Source organism: Photinus pyralis, unplaced genomic scaffold, assembly GCF_008802855.1.
Source record: "Photinus pyralis isolate 1611_PpyrPB1 unplaced genomic scaffold, Ppyr1.3 Ppyr1.4_LG2, whole genome shotgun sequence".
Classification (NCBI taxonomy): domain Eukaryota; kingdom Metazoa; phylum Arthropoda; class Insecta; order Coleoptera; family Lampyridae; genus Photinus; species Photinus pyralis.
Window position 1 is genome coordinate 38,152,044 of NW_022170403.1, and position 18,249 is coordinate 38,170,292.

An 18,249-nucleotide genomic window follows, 5' to 3' on the forward strand; every position below is an offset into this window, starting at 1 on the left:
TTATGACGTTTGCGTTGTCAAATAGGAGCGCAAATACCTGCTTTGAATATCGATTGTAGAAAAAGGCCTTTAATGGGTCTTTTTTGGTCACCCAAAAGAATCTCAAAAACGCCACCTCAACCACGAAAATCGGTCAAACTTTCCAAGAAACTTTCGAATCCTGTCGAACGTTAAAGATATCATACAATCATGCTTCCCACACAGAAATTAGCTTCGGATATTGTTTTTGTCGTTTTCACCCTGGGAAACCTCGTAAACGTCACCCTAAACGTAAAAATCGCTCTAAAAACAGATATATCCTGAAATTCGCCTCAATTTTGAAAATTGGCGCCATCTTCAATCCTAAGGGACGGAACTTCCGGCTCTGCGACTCAAATCACTCCAATAGGTCTAGGGAACATGTGTTCCAAGTGGCACAATTTTAATACGAAATGCCGTTTGTTTTCACGGGCCGCTCCCACTATTAAAGAGATTTTGAAGTATTCCATACCTCCAAGTCATGTTAAATGCGCCTTTAAGGTCAAAGAATACCCCAACCAGGTGCTCTCCACTGTCAAACGCCCTTAGAATTCTGTCAGTAAGTCTGACAAGATGGTCAGTCATTGACCGTCCACTCCGAAAACCAGTTTGATAAGGTACGTACACATTGTAGTTTTCAAGAAGTGTTTGCAGCCGCACATTAACCATTTTCTCGAGCAGTTTGCCCAAAGCAAGATGTCAAACTAATGGGGCGATAACTCTGTGCCAGTAGCGGATCTTTTCCTGGTTTTGGTATAGGGACGATGACTGCCTGTTTCCATTCCGAGGGGTAAGTATGTTCATTCCAACAATTATTAAAGAAATTTAATATACTTTGTTGCATTTCAGAGGTACAGTGATCAAGCATCTGGTTATGGATACCATCATGGCCTGGTGAGCATGACTTGGTACTACGGAGTGCAGTTTCCAATTCGTCCAGAGTAAAAGATGAGTTGTAATCTAAATTTTTTTCTGTGTTAAAGTTGATATACGCAGATTCTTTTTCAGGTTTAGTGTCCAAAAAGGTGGGAGGAGCTACTAACCTTGTAGAATTGATCAGCAATAATGTTATTTATTTCTTGCAGATCATTTATAATGTTGCCCTCAGCGTTTCGCAGAAACGTCGGGTAATTGAAACTGATTTTACCAGATATAGCTCCCACTGTCCTCCACACTTCACTACTGGTAGTTTCCGGTGTCATTGGGGACACGTACTGTTGCCATGAGTTTCTCTGTGGCCCCAGTATTGCTCGGCGACACTGTGATCTTTGTTTTTTAAATTCCAGATTATCTATTGTTAGATTCCGACAAAATTTATTCAAGGCTTTTTTCTTTAACGAGATTTTTGCTTTAATGTCAGATGACCGCCATGGAACCATCTTTCTTATTTTTCCAGGTTTTGATTTTGGGATGCTGGCTTCGTTTGCTCCCAGTTTGCTAGTTTAATTTTGTACTTGGCTATTGTTTTAATGGCAGAGTTTTGACCTCAGACTGTAATAACTATGGGAAAGTGGTCACTATGATATAAATCATTTTCCACCTCCCATTTTAAATTAGTATGGTTGAGCATACTGATACATCGATGGAATCAAATGTTCCTGACCTAACATTGAAGAACTTAGGTGAGTGGTCATTTAGCAAGCTTAAGTTTTTATTTTCAACGAGATTCAATAACTCTTTGCCTCGAGTATCATTTGAGGTAGAGCTCCAAACAGTGTTGTGAGAATTGAAATCTCCGACAAGAACAAAGGATGTTGGAAGCTGATTTATAATTTGTTCAATTTCTCTTACCTCATATGTTGCATTATGGGAACGTAGATGTTACAATTTGTAAAGGTTTTGTCAATTTCAAGTTGGACTGCCATTCATCGGCCCATTAATTTGAATGTTTTGGATATTTTTTACAATATCACTTCATAACCATTGAAACCATGTTGAAGAAGCTTTCCAGTTATGCAGCAACATGGTGGACAGGGGTTACTATAAAAATTTAAAACGCCGGTTTATGCGGCGCAGGAGATGAGAGTATCGAGAAATGATTTCCAACCATATCAATTTTGTTTTACGTTTCCTATGTACTCGTAATTGCCACTTTTCAAATTAAACCGATATATAATTTACGTCCTCATAGGCTTATTAGTTGGTAACAGAAATACTATTATGATGCAATGAAAGAACTTCGTCGCGCAAAGTAGAATTATAGGATTTAACTTAATTGAATGACGTAATCAATTTCGTGCAATGTAGGTACTTGTACATAGATATTGCGGGCGTCAACGAAAGGCAAAACTGTCAAAACGTACTCTAATGGAAACTGCCAATTTCATAAATTATCTAGTTGAGAAGTAAGAAACTTCGTATTTTATGCTAAAGCATTTTGAGTGAAATATAACTGAAAACAGAATTACAAAGAAAACGCTAGAAAATGTGAGGGACGTGCAAATACAGACGAGCTTTATGAGTCAACCCCCGGACCGTGGTAAGAAGAGGTGTAAAAGCTTACATTTTGTAGCTTCGCAAATGAGGAGCAGCAGCAATAAACCTATAAATCGCGTTTTATGGTTTTATAGTCTTCTACGCGGGAACTAGATTGAGTAGAGAGAACCCTCGCTTACCAAGATGTTCTTGTCAAATCACAGAGTTGTACAGTAAAATTTACACTCTTATTATCTTAGAACTCAACGAAATTGTTTCTTTACATATTTGATAAATATACTTTTATACTTTCAAAACTAACTTTCTTCTAACTTCTCTTTAGGGACGATAGCTACAGAAAATTACTTTTGCATGTATGCCTTGTATAGGTTCGCTTTTTAATATTCATTTATTTTCTCCCTAAGAAGGACAACTCCCTTATTATGGTTCTATAGGCTCGTATAATAAAAACATTTCGATTTCGGGAGCCTAAATGTGCGATTCCAATATCAATTATTATGATTGAATGTGATTATTACAAGTCAATTTTTTCACTGCCAATTCTCTCCGAAATCAAACTTGCAACGATAATTAGGAGATGACGATACATTCCCTCTCAAAAGCTTAGTCTTAATGTAAGGTTAATATGGACAACGGTTACGCTATTTTAATGAAAACTATAGTTATTTGTTTCATTAGTACAAAAAATGTCAGTTTTCGGGACGAGGAAGATAGTTGCTGGACGACGCGTTAGCGGAGTCCAGCAACCTTCCGAGTCCCGAAAACGCATTTTTTGTACGAATAAAACATAAAATTTTTTCTCCAACCCCCTTTACTTTAAATTATATTCGAATTTAGATTCAGTTCACAGTTTCACTACTAGTTTGAGAACTTCTGCTTTCTTGTCCTTGTCCTCACGTGTCATGCCACTGTAGTATTTAGGTTAACTTATAACCTATTCGTTCTTACTTCTCACCTCTCGCGACTTTGTAGGGACCAAATCTAAGGTAGCATGTTCTGCCGTTTTTATAATCTCTGGCGGAGTGCTATCCATGTCGCTATCAGTTTCAGACGTTTCAGTCTATTGTATACAAAATTAATATTGTTATATTTTGTATTGAAATAAAAAACTTACCATACAGTTTTTTAATTAAAATTAATTGCAATTAACTTTTTAAAATTTTGAATTCCAAATGACAGATAATAGTGCAATGTGTCTTAAGTAGATGGCGTTACGCGCGACGGCCGGTTGTATACGTATTAAAATTACGTTCGCCGAATATGTAAACTACGTTACACATGGTTTAAATAAAAATAGCGAGCGTAAATCATTTTCATTACATGTAGATACGTATAGGTAACAGCATTATTTGTATTGAATATGCAAAAATATTTGATTTGTACGTATAGAAATATCTTACAACCTGCAATGTAAAACGATGTCAATGTGACATATCTCCGTGATAGTAATTTTTTAATTGGCCAACTTTCAAGGTCAATTTCTTTTTGGTACTAGGACCAAAAGTATCCACTTTTTGTACAGTTGCCATGGTGATAGCGATTAATCCGCAAAACGCCAATTTTACGTATCGAACACTGTCACAAAATAGCGTCTTATTCAGGTGGTTGGAGAAAAATATACAATTTGTAGAATATAGAATCACCTACCTATACCGACCTACTGCAATGGGAATTGTGATACAGCTTATTTTTCTTTCAAGAGTATTTATTTATTGTGTGTTATGCTTTGTATAAATTTCCTATGGTGCGTATCATTCTTGGAGTGGAGATGTGGGTACTTTTTGATCAATAAACACAATAAAATTGGTTTTCGCGAACCGACGACGCTTTGAAATAAATGATAAATTGATGTGGATTTTTGTTTTGACCGCCCTATGGATTCAGGCACTTGCGAAAACATTTTCCTTTTAAGTGATCTGTTAATATTTTTACTCCCCGATTTTTGTTTAATTTTTTATGTAGATCTCCTAATATAGGTACTAACAGAAAAAGTTTAACTTAATAAAAATAGTGAAAGCGCTATAACTCCAAAGGTATGTACGTGGAATGGGTTTCCATTTCCGAAGGGAGGAACCTGGTAAGTAGAATTGAGAAACCTTTAGGCTAATATGCACAATGTCCTAAACATCCCTATGTGAGGGAGGTTAGAACCGACATGTTGGGACTTTTGGGACTATGCTGGCTCGCTCATAAGTCTGGAAGCGGTCTATTATCGGAGACAATTCAACTCATGTATAAAAAATCGCATAAGTCACAGTGGAATTGTCACCTTGACAGCGGCAAAGGTTACCTGCAACTTTTCCAGCGACAAATGCATTAGTGGTTTTTTCAGTTATTCATTTTCGAACCAATTATCGCATTATCCTTTCCCATATGAATAGTTTGACGTCTGTCAATAATGTATCAGTTTGGTGAATTTCTTGTTCGTTAAATTGTCCTGCCGAATTACACTCGAGGTTTGTATTTAAACCGAGTAAATTTGAGTTGTTGCAATTCAAATCTGTTTCCTTTTAGCAATTGAACTCGAAAAACTGTCAACCAAAAATCGGTGTCGCATTTTTACCTAAACAACCCAAATTTACTCGGTGTAATACAAACCTCTTGTGAAATTATAAGTGAAAATATACAAGGTGTTAGAAAAATTTTATTCAACAGTTTTAAGGTTCTTTAATGTCTACTAGGCACTGGTGATTCAAATTATACAGAGTTGGACATAAAGGCGTGGCACACCAATGTTGCTTTTTTTTTAATGGAACACCCTGTATATTATTAGATGTTTCAATTCTTCTCTCAATTTTGAGCATACTTTGCAAGGATCATAATGCACCCAAATGCAATCGTTATCAAGTTATCGAGTTTTAAAAATAAAAGGTATTGCTTTAAAATGTACTAAATAAAGAACAATAATTAATAACATCACGAATTTCTTTTGAAAACATTCTGTGGTTATAAAAAGAACCGTTTGTGAAGTTTGTTATGATTGTTTGGAATCATTAAGTATGGTTTTTTGTTCAATTATTAAAGTAGTTAGAGCGCGTTCGGCTGAAGTCAAGTGATGTACTCGGCCTACCTATTACTTACGGTAAACGTCCCCAAAAAAATGTTGTTATGAAGGAAACATAATTAGAAATACGGTATGAGTGGTATTTTGTACCTCAGCACAATGCAAACGTCTTACATGATTTTTAAAAAGGTATATACAGTAGTCAACTTGACTAGTCTCCCTACTTTTCGACCCTGTTTCAAACCTTTGCACACTAAATGTTGACGACACACCGCGACTAAATATTCACAGTGTAAGCGGTAAATCCTAAACGAATATATTTATTTTTAAACAAAACGTATGCGAGACGTATGTAAAAGTCGGGAAACTAAATAATTTGGCGTTTTACGTGAAGTCGGTGTAGTGGATTTGGTTTTTCGATGTTGGCGCCAGAGATCCCCAGCCGCTATCTTGATCTCGATCCGATCAGTGTGTCAACAAGACGTGTGCAGGCCTTTATAAATATCGCTGGTTTTGGTGTTCTTTCTGAAAGACACCATGTCTTTTGTGAAGAAAAGTGCTCAGCAGAAGAAGGAAAAGATTGTCCTAGCTCAGCTATATACTAGACCTAGTGGAAAAGTCATCAGATTTAAACGCGTGCTGCATAGCGTGCCGCCGCGTCAGAACAGACGCCGCTTCGGCGGTAAATATCTTCCTTATTTCATCATGAACATGTACTTTTCCGTGCATATTTAGATTCGTCACAAAATTTCGCTTCTAATGAGACCCATGTCGTTTAAGTCTTGTTACAAAAACCTTCGCTAGCTCAGAAAAACTGAGTCTGTCCATAAGAGCCCATGTTAAAATACCCTGTTTTTACTGTCAAATATCTCAGAAACGGCACATAGGAACACTTTTTTCTTTTGACCATTAGAAAGTGCGTCTCTCAGAGAATAAGTGACCAAATTTTCACCAACTTCTTGTTACTTTTACCTAGGCGCTCTAACTACTTTAATGAATTTTAAAATAATAGCTCGATAATACGGAAACGATTGAGTTTAGGCACATTATTCTTATTACAAGTTTTGCTTAAAATTGAGAGAAGAATTGAAATATTTAATAATATATAGGGTGTTGCGTTCAAAAAAATGAAATTTTGGTGTGCCGCGCCTTTACGAGCAATCCTGTATAATTAAAATTATTACTGCCTAGTAGACGTTGAAGAACTACAAAACTTTTGTATAAAACATCTTTTGATATCTTGTATGTATATTTTCCCCGATAATCGACAGTTTCCAGACTTGTCAGCGACCCTGTATAATACCTACCGATTAACGAATATTAGCAAAATAATTCCTTTGAAATGTAGGTAAATATTTCCTAAGTATTTTGTTTGGTCTTTTGTAAATTGGGACATTTCACTTCGCAACATTTTGGTCTAGTGATATTTCATCTGTTATATTCTACAGCAGTGTTTCTCAAACTGGGGGGGCGCGCCCCCCTGGAGGAGGGCGCAAGGCGTTGTTAAGAGGAGCGCGAGATCCCTCATGTGTTTGAGGCTTTAAAATATTTATATTAGGTATTTTTATGTACGTATTTGACCAATTCTTACACCAATAGGAAGGTATTAATCGTTATCGTGTTAAAATACTTATAATAATACGCATAAATGTGCGGCGGATATTGATATAACTCTCGCCAGGAAAGATTGCCGGTCCCAGCACACCTTGTGCCGATTTACAATCTTTGTTTTTATTAATAAGATGCGAGCGACTTCTGGAATAGGATCGTGCTAATGTTAAACGAAAGGTCTTTTTGTTCAACATTGACACGATACTATCCCGGAAGTCTCTAGCACTTTACGAAAAACAGAGATAGTAGATCGAGACCAAGTGTTCTGTGACCGGCAATCTTTCCTGGCGAGAGTTATTGCCGGAATATTATGCCTAGGTGTATTACTTACATTGACATTATCCAAAACTGTGGCGCACACTCCAATGTGTAATGATTACGCTTCAACAACAACTTAGTCTGCAGTCGAAAATTGTGGAGTTTATATGGACCGGACGGCACTGGACAACACAAAGAGAATTATGTCTGCCTATTAATAATGGAGGAATCGGACTAGTTCACATCCCGTCAAAGATTACAACCTTTCGGGTATGGTTAGTGAGGAAGCTCATATTCAGTCCAGAAGATCAACCTTGGAAAGTCGTCATGGAACATTCCTTAAAATCCATCGACTCATTGGGTCCCTCATGGCAGTGGTTTTTCCTAAAAGAAAAGGTTTCGCAGAGAAATCAAGTATCTGCATTATTATTGGACCTTATTCAAACATCACAAAAAGTCAATATGTCGTTGGACGATGTAAATGAGTTACAAATTCCCACGATCGATTGCACACTTTTACCCTGCACAATTAAATCGATTTTTACCAAATATTGGCATGAGAATGGTTTTGCCACAGTGAGTGACTTTCGCAATGGGGTCGTATGGTTAGATGAAATATCCGTGAAAGCGAGGTTATCACATTATTCAAACCACCTACAGGACAACCTCGTTAACTAATACCGTAGGATAAAAAGGTTTTTGACAGACGATTAGTTTATAACTCCCAAACACGGCCTTAACCTGAACTTCAATATGGCGAACAGGAGATTCAAACTCAACGTGCGAACCAGAAGAATTCTGCACAAGAAGATTACAGCTTTATATTTTAAACTACCCGAAAATCATATAGCGTACAATCACTGGTCAAACAGCATTACGCACTGGGCATCACTTTTTAATAAGATAAGCAAAGGACATGCAACAGAAATCGCGTGGAGATTTGCGAAGAATCGCCTGGCAGACCCCATCTTTTTACAACATGCCGGCATTAAGACTTCAGTCGAGTGCCATTATTGTACTTATCCGAGGTGTGATGCCCTGCACATGATATTTCACTGTCCGCAAACTAAAGAATTGTGGAGACTCATTCGACACCTGATAGAAAAACTTCAACATCCAAAAATGGTCACAGACGACATGTTTTTCTGCGGAATAAAGGAGAAAGACCAGAGCGACATACTGATGAATTGGTTGGTGAACTTCGGCAAATATGTGATATACAACACGACAATCAAAGACATGCAATATGACAAACGGTGTCAAAATTTCAGAAGTATTTTCATCGAAAAATTAAAAACCAGAATATTGCCATCGGAAAAGGTGGGGCACACGCAAGGTTCTTTGTACTCTAAGGAACGATGAAAGAATTATATGGAGTGTCAATTTTTAAAGCTGCCTATATATGTGATGTATCTGTGATATTATAGCAATCCTAATTATATGGCATTGTGTAAGAAAACCTATATAATAAATATAATAATAATAATAATAATAATAATAACTTCACCAGACACAGACACAGACACTAATCGTTACTTGATTTTAATCCGTGCGATTAGTTAACCAGGCTAGACCTGAGTTCTCACAAGAAACACCGACCATAATAATAATACATAATAAACAAACAAACGCAATAAATACAAGTAACGCAACATGCACTACAAAGACAGGTCCACCCAATAAAGTTACACGCCCTAGCACAGTTAAAAAACATAAAACTCATTCTTCACAGAAACACACCACGTTATCACAACCCACTCGTATACAACCCAAACGCAAAAACCTAAACAGCACTACTAGCTCACAAAATACTGTAATATATGCACGAATAACCCAAGCAACCACACAAATACAACCTCAAGAACAAAGAAACACAATAAATACAAGTAACGCAACATGCACTACAAAAACAGGTCCACCCAATAAAATTACACGTCTTAGCACAGTTAAAAAACACAATACTCCTTTTTCTCAGAAACAACCCACTCGTATTCAACCGAAACGCAACAACCTTAAAAGCACTACAGGTTCACAAAATACTGTAATGTCTCCACCAATAACCCAAGCAATAACACAAATACAACCTCAAGAACAAAGAAACACCATAAATACAAGTAAGGCAACATGTACCACAAAGACAGGTCCACCGAATAAAGTTACACGTCCTAGCACAGTTAAAAAACACAAAACTCCTTCTTCACAGAAACACACCACGTTATCACAACCCACTCGGTATTCAACCCAAACGCAAAGCCAAAGAAACACTTACACAATAAACTCCATTTAATAAAATTACAGGAATTATTATAATGATTTTTTTTGTTTTGTTTTCCTCTTTCCTGATAGCATTGGCTATTGTGCCCATCAATAGCTATGTTGGTAAGTCTCTAGATTTCCAATGTGAGTGTGTGAATTTTTATTTTATATGCGTTATTTTTGCATATGGTATATGTAAAATATTTGTACGCATTATTCGTTTTAAACTCGTTGATAAAATATCGCTACGAAACGTCTAAATAAATGCATGCATACTATTTATAGGCTTGATAGACTGTATATTTACACAACTCAAAGCGCTTGAAGTATATTATAAAGCATACAATAATTATAACTTTCATCATGAACATTCAGGCTCCATTCTCTTCGATGCGCATTTTGTGAAGCGAGCTTTAGCCAACCCTGCGCCTCAGAGTGGTCATATTTTACAGTGACTAAATGAAAATGAATAACAGAAAAAAGAATCGTATTCGCGTAAAGCACTACCTCTTTCATCTCCAAAGTGCGTTTCCCTACCAAAACCATCTCTTCAAGCAAATTCACTGCCATTGCCATTTCCTCAGTCGTGCTCTCCTGAGTCTCCACAATCAGAATTTAATTTAAAAAATTCATCTTCAAATCTCAAACAGTATAAATGAAAACTTTGACGAAAATTTAAAAGCAATTCTTGTGCAGATAAAGTGAATTCTTTTAAACCAAAATAGCTTAGTAAACTGTTACATTGTAAGGTAGATCATTCATGGGTAGGGGGCTCTTTCCACATAAACATTGAAAACCCGACTGGAATACATTAAAAATCTAAGCTGTATAATGCAAAAAGGATCAGGCCGATATTCCGACACTTCATTTTCGAGATACTCACATTCAAGTTTTTATATCTGCAGTAGATTTGTCTCGTATAGACGTTCTAATCGCTCCGACACTCCGTTCTGAAGATATTTGCACTAAAAGTTTTGACGTCACTAGTAAATGTATCTCGTCCACACGTTACAGTTGTCGTTTATGAGTACTCTCCTCCGACACTTCATTTTCGAGATATTTGTTTCGACCACGATACACTCACACGTTTCGACCTAAGCAATAGAATGATATGTCTCGTCCGGACGATTCATTTTGCCTGTGTGAGTGGTCTCCTCGGCAGGTCGTTTTCGACATATTTGCTCTTAAAGTTTTGACATCACCATCAGACGTCCCAATCGCTTTTTATGAGTATCCCTCTTCCGCTCTTGAAACATGAGGAATTATAATCGATCACGATCAAGGACCGAATAAGACTGACCGACTGCGTGGCTCAGTGGTAGAGCGTTAGGATACATAGCCGGAGGTCGGGTACTCGAACCTGGGCTGAGGTAAGAATGTTTCATCTGTGGCAGAGGTGATAATTTCCTTAGATCAGTTTTGAGCATTCTGCCGGCAACTCTGACTTAGGATTTCCTACAGTGTTCCTAATTCTTAAGGTAAATACCGGAGTAGTAGTAGTAAGACCTTTTGCAGGAGCACCTCTAAAAATGCATTATGCGGGTCACTATGTAATTGGGCGAAAGCGTGTTGAGGGCCCAGAACAAGGGAGACACAAAAAATAAATAAATAAAAGACAATTGTGGTTGATAGAAATAAATTCTTTCGGTTGGCGCCTTTACGTACAGTACATGAAGGATAAAACCAATTCCCCCCAACTCACCGATTTGGATAGAGTCGAGGAGCAGACTGTGGTTCGTAGAAAACAGTTCCTTTCGTTGCGATTTTATTAGCATACCATGAAAGACAAAATCAATCTCTAACACCCTCCCCGTCTCCCATTGATCTCGAAAAAGAATCGCGGCAGAAAGTGAGTAGAAACGAATTCCTTTTGATTTATTAGAATACCATAAAGGGTAGAGATCTCCGTAGAGATATGATTCTTTTAGCATCCTATAAAATGCCAGAAACTCATTCAAAGCTTGCAGCAACAAACGCTCTGCATTTTACACTTTTTCAAAATAGGTGTACCGTACAAGGGGGCTTCGATAACAAAGAATTTGATTGTAAGTGGACTGTAATTATGAATTACTTCCAAGGCCTTGTTTATACTGGGAATGAAAGAATATAGACACATAAATAAACGTGTTTATTATAAAAAATACAAAGTAAATGAATTTCTATTGAACATGGTTGACGTAGGCACGATGGCTACTAGAATATGGTAAAGTTACGAAGGGATAATGTAAACAAAGGAACTTACGTGTTGTTTCGAAGTCCATTAACAACGAAGGCGATGTTGCAATGGCGAAGATTGCTCATTCTACGAAGTTGTCGAATTTGTCGATTTTGTTACAACGAAATCTTCTTATTGATGTGCGGTGCTTTGACGTTCTGCTTGTTAATAACGATGTTGCGAACTGCACGGCGACATCTTGACTCGTTGGGGATCGATCTAGATCTATATGCGAACGACGAAGGCTAATCGGCCATTGATTAACGGCGACTTCTCAACGTAGTTGAGTCGATGGCTTCTAAGCGAAGAATGGGACGAATTCTGCGCGACGAGAACACATTATTGTTAAAGGAAAAACGTAAGGATATTTTATTCTAGTTTGGGGACGCAACAATAGGGCTGAATTTTTTGCGCCCCTAGGCACCCCGAAAGATATGCGCCCCAAAATAATCTTTAAATTGCAATAAATTTTAAAATAAAAATCAAATGATAACATGAAATGTTTAAAACTAATATGAAAAGAAACTATCTACCAATTCCAATTTATTTCATAATTTTAATTAAAGATTTTTGTCATTTGTAACTTTGGGGGACCTATTTTAAAACTTAAAATGTTACCCAAAATAAACATAGTGCAAAAAATGCCGCCCCCTAAAGCTGTCCCTATAGGCACGTGCCTAGTGTGCCTATATGTAAATCCGCCACTGCCCCTACCTCCTTTTCTTTTATCAATTCTTTCTTTGCTTATTGTGATTATAAAGGATAACATTTTGTCATTTTCATCACTTGAATCAAGAGACATTTCGATCATGATAAACATACCTTATATTTTGTCTTTTACCATACGACTACTTCTCGTTTCGGGGAATCGTAACTTTAATTTGATTAAATATGTGTCCAATACTTAACCCTAACATAGATAAGGGTATTTTATCTGTGACCCTAATGTCGTTTGCCTATTTGCATATTCTTATTGTAATTTGACGTCACGTAAGTAGTATTCCACAAACGCAAATGTATATGCAATCTACATGTATACCGAAAACTTTGCATCTTTCGGGATCATTTAATCTCCAATTTCGCCAGAAGAAATCTGCACCAATTTATATGACAGTAACTCCCTGATCAAGTTTGAGGTTTCACGTTCAAATCTCCAAATTCGAAAGTTTGCCACGCATCCACATTCGTCACGAAAGCAGGCGTCCTCTGTTAGTTACAGTTGAAACAATATTTTAATATCCTCTACTCTCAAACAAAATTATCGAGTTCTGTATGGTGATATCAACAATTTTCTATATTTAAGGAGTAGAAATTTAGATTGAAATGGAACTAATTGAATACTGTCTTCATAAGAGGGAATTGCATGTGCTCCCCTACGAGGTATGCAAAACTCATGTCAAGGTGGTACAAGAACAATTACAAATGTAATGTAATAATAAGAATCATAAAAAATCACCTAAAGCTTTGAATATAAATATAAATTCAATTTTCAAAGCTTAAAGTAAACGTCGTTTTTAATCATTTCTACACATTTCTGAAAAGAATACAATCCGTTATAGCAAAGCTAATTTCTAGTCGTCTAGTTCATAATACTCGCAGAAAGAATCGTCTCATTTTTTGTTTATGAATAATTATTACAAATTTAGATTGGACTGCGTACTGTGATGTAGAGAATTAGATATCACCAATATCACTAAAGAACTATGATTCTGTATTCAAAGCTAAGAAATACAATTTTATTTCACGTAATTGCAATTCCCCATCTTTCTCATTTCCACAATATACATACAATCCGTTTGTATTAATTACATCTGAAGACTGAAGTAGAGGTAGGAGATTTCGGTGTTGCCGAGGGTGTTGCACACCGAAAGACTGTTACCCCTTTTTAATTGAAAACCGTAGCACAGTATTATATGTAGGTAAATACCCACATAAAAAAAAGCGGATTCCAAAACCAGACAACGCCAGCGTTCAGATACGAATCCTCAAACGTCTGCATCAATAATAGTGTCCATAGAACTTATCTCAGAAGTAAAGTTATTGGGAGATTGGGCGTAAAATAAAGTTAGAAAAGTTCGGCATGACTTATCCTTTAATAAAAAAACTGACTGATTTGCGTAAGTCATGGGCAACGTTTCAGGAAATATTTGGGATGTTCTTTTCGCCAGATCGAATATCGCCAACTCGGCATTTACCTAGAAACGATGAACCACGCACCCGCGAATGTCAAAATACCAGTTTTTCGACTTGTACCCGACACCAATACCCGTGTATTTACTTATATGTGCGTTTACCCAACATCTTTAGACTTGCCATGCCTTTTTCCACAAGGAAGCTGTAAAAGCTCTGATCAATTGAACATGTATGTACAAAAATCTCGACAAAAATGAATAAACAAATTTTTAAAATTAATCTTGTGATGTACCCAAGTCGACAGCTCCCGCGCTAACGAAAGCGGGAAAAACACGAACTCGGAACACCTGCGTAGTAACACAAACCTCACACTCGACAATGTCCGGAACCCCTACGTTGTGGAAGGCCAGGTCGCACTCACTCGTACCCATGCTAATTATCGGAAAGGCGGAACGCAAATAATACGCTTAATTTTTTTTAATTGAAACACAAATAAAGTTTATTAAAGAACTGATCAAAAGTGTAAACATGAATCAAAAGGCCGAAAGACATCCTACAAATTTAGACAGAATACATTTAAAGCCAAAAAGTGCCAGGTTCCCCTAGAACTCATCGGACAAAAGAACCGTGCTAAAGAAAATTCCGACTCACTGTTCACAGAGGTGAAATCTAGAGGGAAAATCTGGAGAATGAGAGGTAACATTGGATAACGCTAAACACATTTTACAACACAGCTACAATAGTTACACAAAGAATAATAATCCGAGTAAGTAACTCTTGAATTGGACAGATTGAAATCTGACGTTAGTACAATACAAACTTGATAAGTTAAAGGATGGCCATCACAAGTAGATTTAAAAAGCACCCTCAATCCTTTCTCATGTGTGAAAGATACATTCCGAAGTCTCTTACATAAAGTGCATAAAATAAACATCATTAATTAGCCAGACCTCCTCCAATCTAGCAGGTATCTAAGATCCTGGATACGGTAACCTTAGACTAAAGTTGTCGTTCGAAATACATGCCGCTAAGTATCTTTTATCACTCCGGCATGTACCTCTGCAAGGGCGAAACGGTTAATTACACTCAAAAAAGGCTGATTCATACACAAAGAATTGAAGTCGCTAATCAATCTAAATGGGTTCAAAACAAACACATGAAAATTGATAACTGGCCAATCTTCAACAAATCAAACAAGAACCACTTTTACATGAAAGCAAATTACACCAAATTCAAGAATCACTTTACCCTGCATTACAACTAGCTGAAAGCAACATAATCTACAATATAAATCAATTACAACTAAGTACATTACCTTTCTGTTACAATGAACACCACACTAACTGACTACCCAAAGCAAAGTGAACTCAAAGACAAAAAAATTAGTGATGCGCGCATTCGAATGAAAACTATCGAACTATTCGATAGTCGCAAACCATTCGAATAATTCGATAGTGGACAAGTAATTCATTCGAATGAATTGTCTTGAATGAACGAATTATTTGCAATTGCACACACAGTTCATAAATACTAAATACCTTATGTTACGTTGAAAAATGTAAATATTATTTATTTCTTAATCCAGATGGTCACGGTTTGGGATTGGGAATTATAAATTTTATAATACCTACATAAAATATAAAGCGTCGTTTACTAATTACTTAGTAATTACTCATTCCATACGCATTATAAATTTATAAGGCATAAGCAAAGTGAAAAAAGTCGATGATTTACATTTTTATTCGATAGTTGTTCACGAGGTTGTTCATTTATAATTTATATAAGATCCATGTATTTGTATAAGTAATACACATAAAGGAAAAAAATTATTCAAAAAATTCATTCGATAGTGAATTCATTCGATAGTATTTATTACTAAATAGTAATTTATTCGATGGTTTTTTTTTCTCGATAGTTCCCAACACTAAAAAAAATGAACCTGTGGGAACTCGAAAAGCTAACTCGGCAAAAACTAAATCTATCCACAATTTCCTCCCTATACAGACTACTATTGTTATAATTGCTGACATTGAAGACTGAATACATTGTTGAATAATAAACCTATTGTTTTTTCATGGGAACGCTATTGAATTGTGGCTCGGTATCTGGCAACGGTAGCTTAAACGGTGTCTCAATATACGGTAACGGAACTTCTTGTTTGAAATTTGAAAGCAGACATCTCAATCTCATCGTTTGATTGATTTTACATGAAACAATGTTGAGGCAAAGAGTAACTAATAATAAGAGATGCAGCGTATCATTAAATTGTGAAATAGTTTGAATCTACTCAGCGCTGGGAGGGCGATACCCTGGCCCTCTATAGAGCATTCGCACCTTAGTATGCAGTATGGGGTCTTATGGACTATATCCCTCCTTTACTAATTTGCGTCATTCTTCAATAACGCTATCCTTATTCCTTACCGCAATGATGCCAAACTTATATATGATTGAATTTAAGCTTTAAAACAAAATATAACGTCAAATCTTCTTGTATTGTCATTACGTGTGTGGTTCGTTTTTGTCTTTCGTATTTAACACATTTTATTGTCTCATTGCTTTAAAAATCGTTCTTTTAAGAACGCCTCCATCTCGTACTTTATATACAAGGTAACTTTGAGTGTTCTTGTAGAACCGTTATTTGATTTCATCTTTTTAGAATATCCCATTAAATGGAAGCCGAAGCTGAAGCAGGATCTGCTAACGTGAAACGCCATAAAGGAGAGTGTTTTAGCCGGAAGGAGAAACACCTCATTATCAACGTGCTGAACTATTTCTCGGGAACGATGAACGTTACTGCAGCTGTGAAAGAAGCAAGTAAAGCTTTATGTTGTTCTGAACGGAGCATCTATGCCATTAAAAAGGAAGACGGAAACGAAGGTGTATCAAGCCCGAAAAAACGCAAGCAAAGAAAAGGGAAACAAAGCAATGATCGTCTTCATGTGTATGATGAAAATGTGCAATCAGTTATTCGACGTAAAGTGCATAACTTCTTCATTACAAATATTCCACCAACTATGAACAGCATCTTAGCTTCCGTAAATGACGATAACGATCTACCCAACTTTAAACGCACCACATTATTCAATCTCTTGAAAGATATGGGTTTTGAATTTAAGAAGGTTGGCCGCAAGAGTATCCTTATTGAACGGGATGATATTATACGATGGAGACATAAATACCTACGTCGCATCAGGAAGTTGAGAGAAGAAGGTGCTTAATCTTTTTATTATATTTAATTGCAAATTACATAATATTTATATTTTAGGTCATGGGTTAACATTGGTCATTCGGTGAGCAGGGCGTGGCATGACACCACCGTTGAAAGCAATCGTCAGGCATTCATCAAAGGACTCAGTACAGGTTTAACATCACCCACTGGTCTAGGGCCTCGCTTTGCGTTAGTACATGCTGGTGGTGATAATGGTTTTATTCCGGGCGCGGAACTGACTTTTCTCTGCAAAAAGAACACTGCTGATGCACACAACGAAATGGATGCAGACACTTATGAAAAGTGGTTTTTTGAACAGCTTCTACCAAATGTGCCACCGAATTCAGTCATTGTTATTGACAATGCCTCGTACCACAGTAGAAAGTTGGAGAAGATACCAACAATGTCGTGGAGAAAAGAACACATTATAGATTGGCTTCGTGAGAAAAATGTACCGATTGAAGAAAATCCATTAAAACGAGACCTACTGGCTTCTGTTGCGCATGTTCGGCATCACTACGACAAAAATAAGCTTGATGTTATTGCACAAGAAAAAGGTTACGAGATTCTCCGTTTACCTCCATACCATTGTGAATGAAATCCCATTGAAATGGTGTGGGCTCAAGTTAAACATCATATCAAAATGAATAACAAAACATTTAAAATAAAGGACATGGAAGAATTAATAAAAATGGGTTATTCACAAGTTACGGTTCAAAATTGGCAATATTATGTCAATCACGTGAAAACTATCGAAGATGGCATGTGGGCAGCAGATTATCTTCAAGATGATGTTGAAGAATTTATAATTCAAGTGTCGCAGTCATCTTCCGATGAATTTCAATTCGATTCCAGTGACTAATATGTATACTGTACATTTGTAAATTTTTGGGGACTTAATAAATACAAGCTGTTCTCGGCCACATTTGACAAACAATTACAACTTGTTATTAATTTACCTTTTTGACTTCTGAGGTTAGGTTAAAAAGTAATAAATAGTGTCTAAACTACCGTTTTACGGTGCAGTAATCGATCCTATAATAAGTTTGGCAAGCATGTACTGTTTCTCCATAAGCCCCATACTGCATACTAAGGTGCGAATGGTCTATA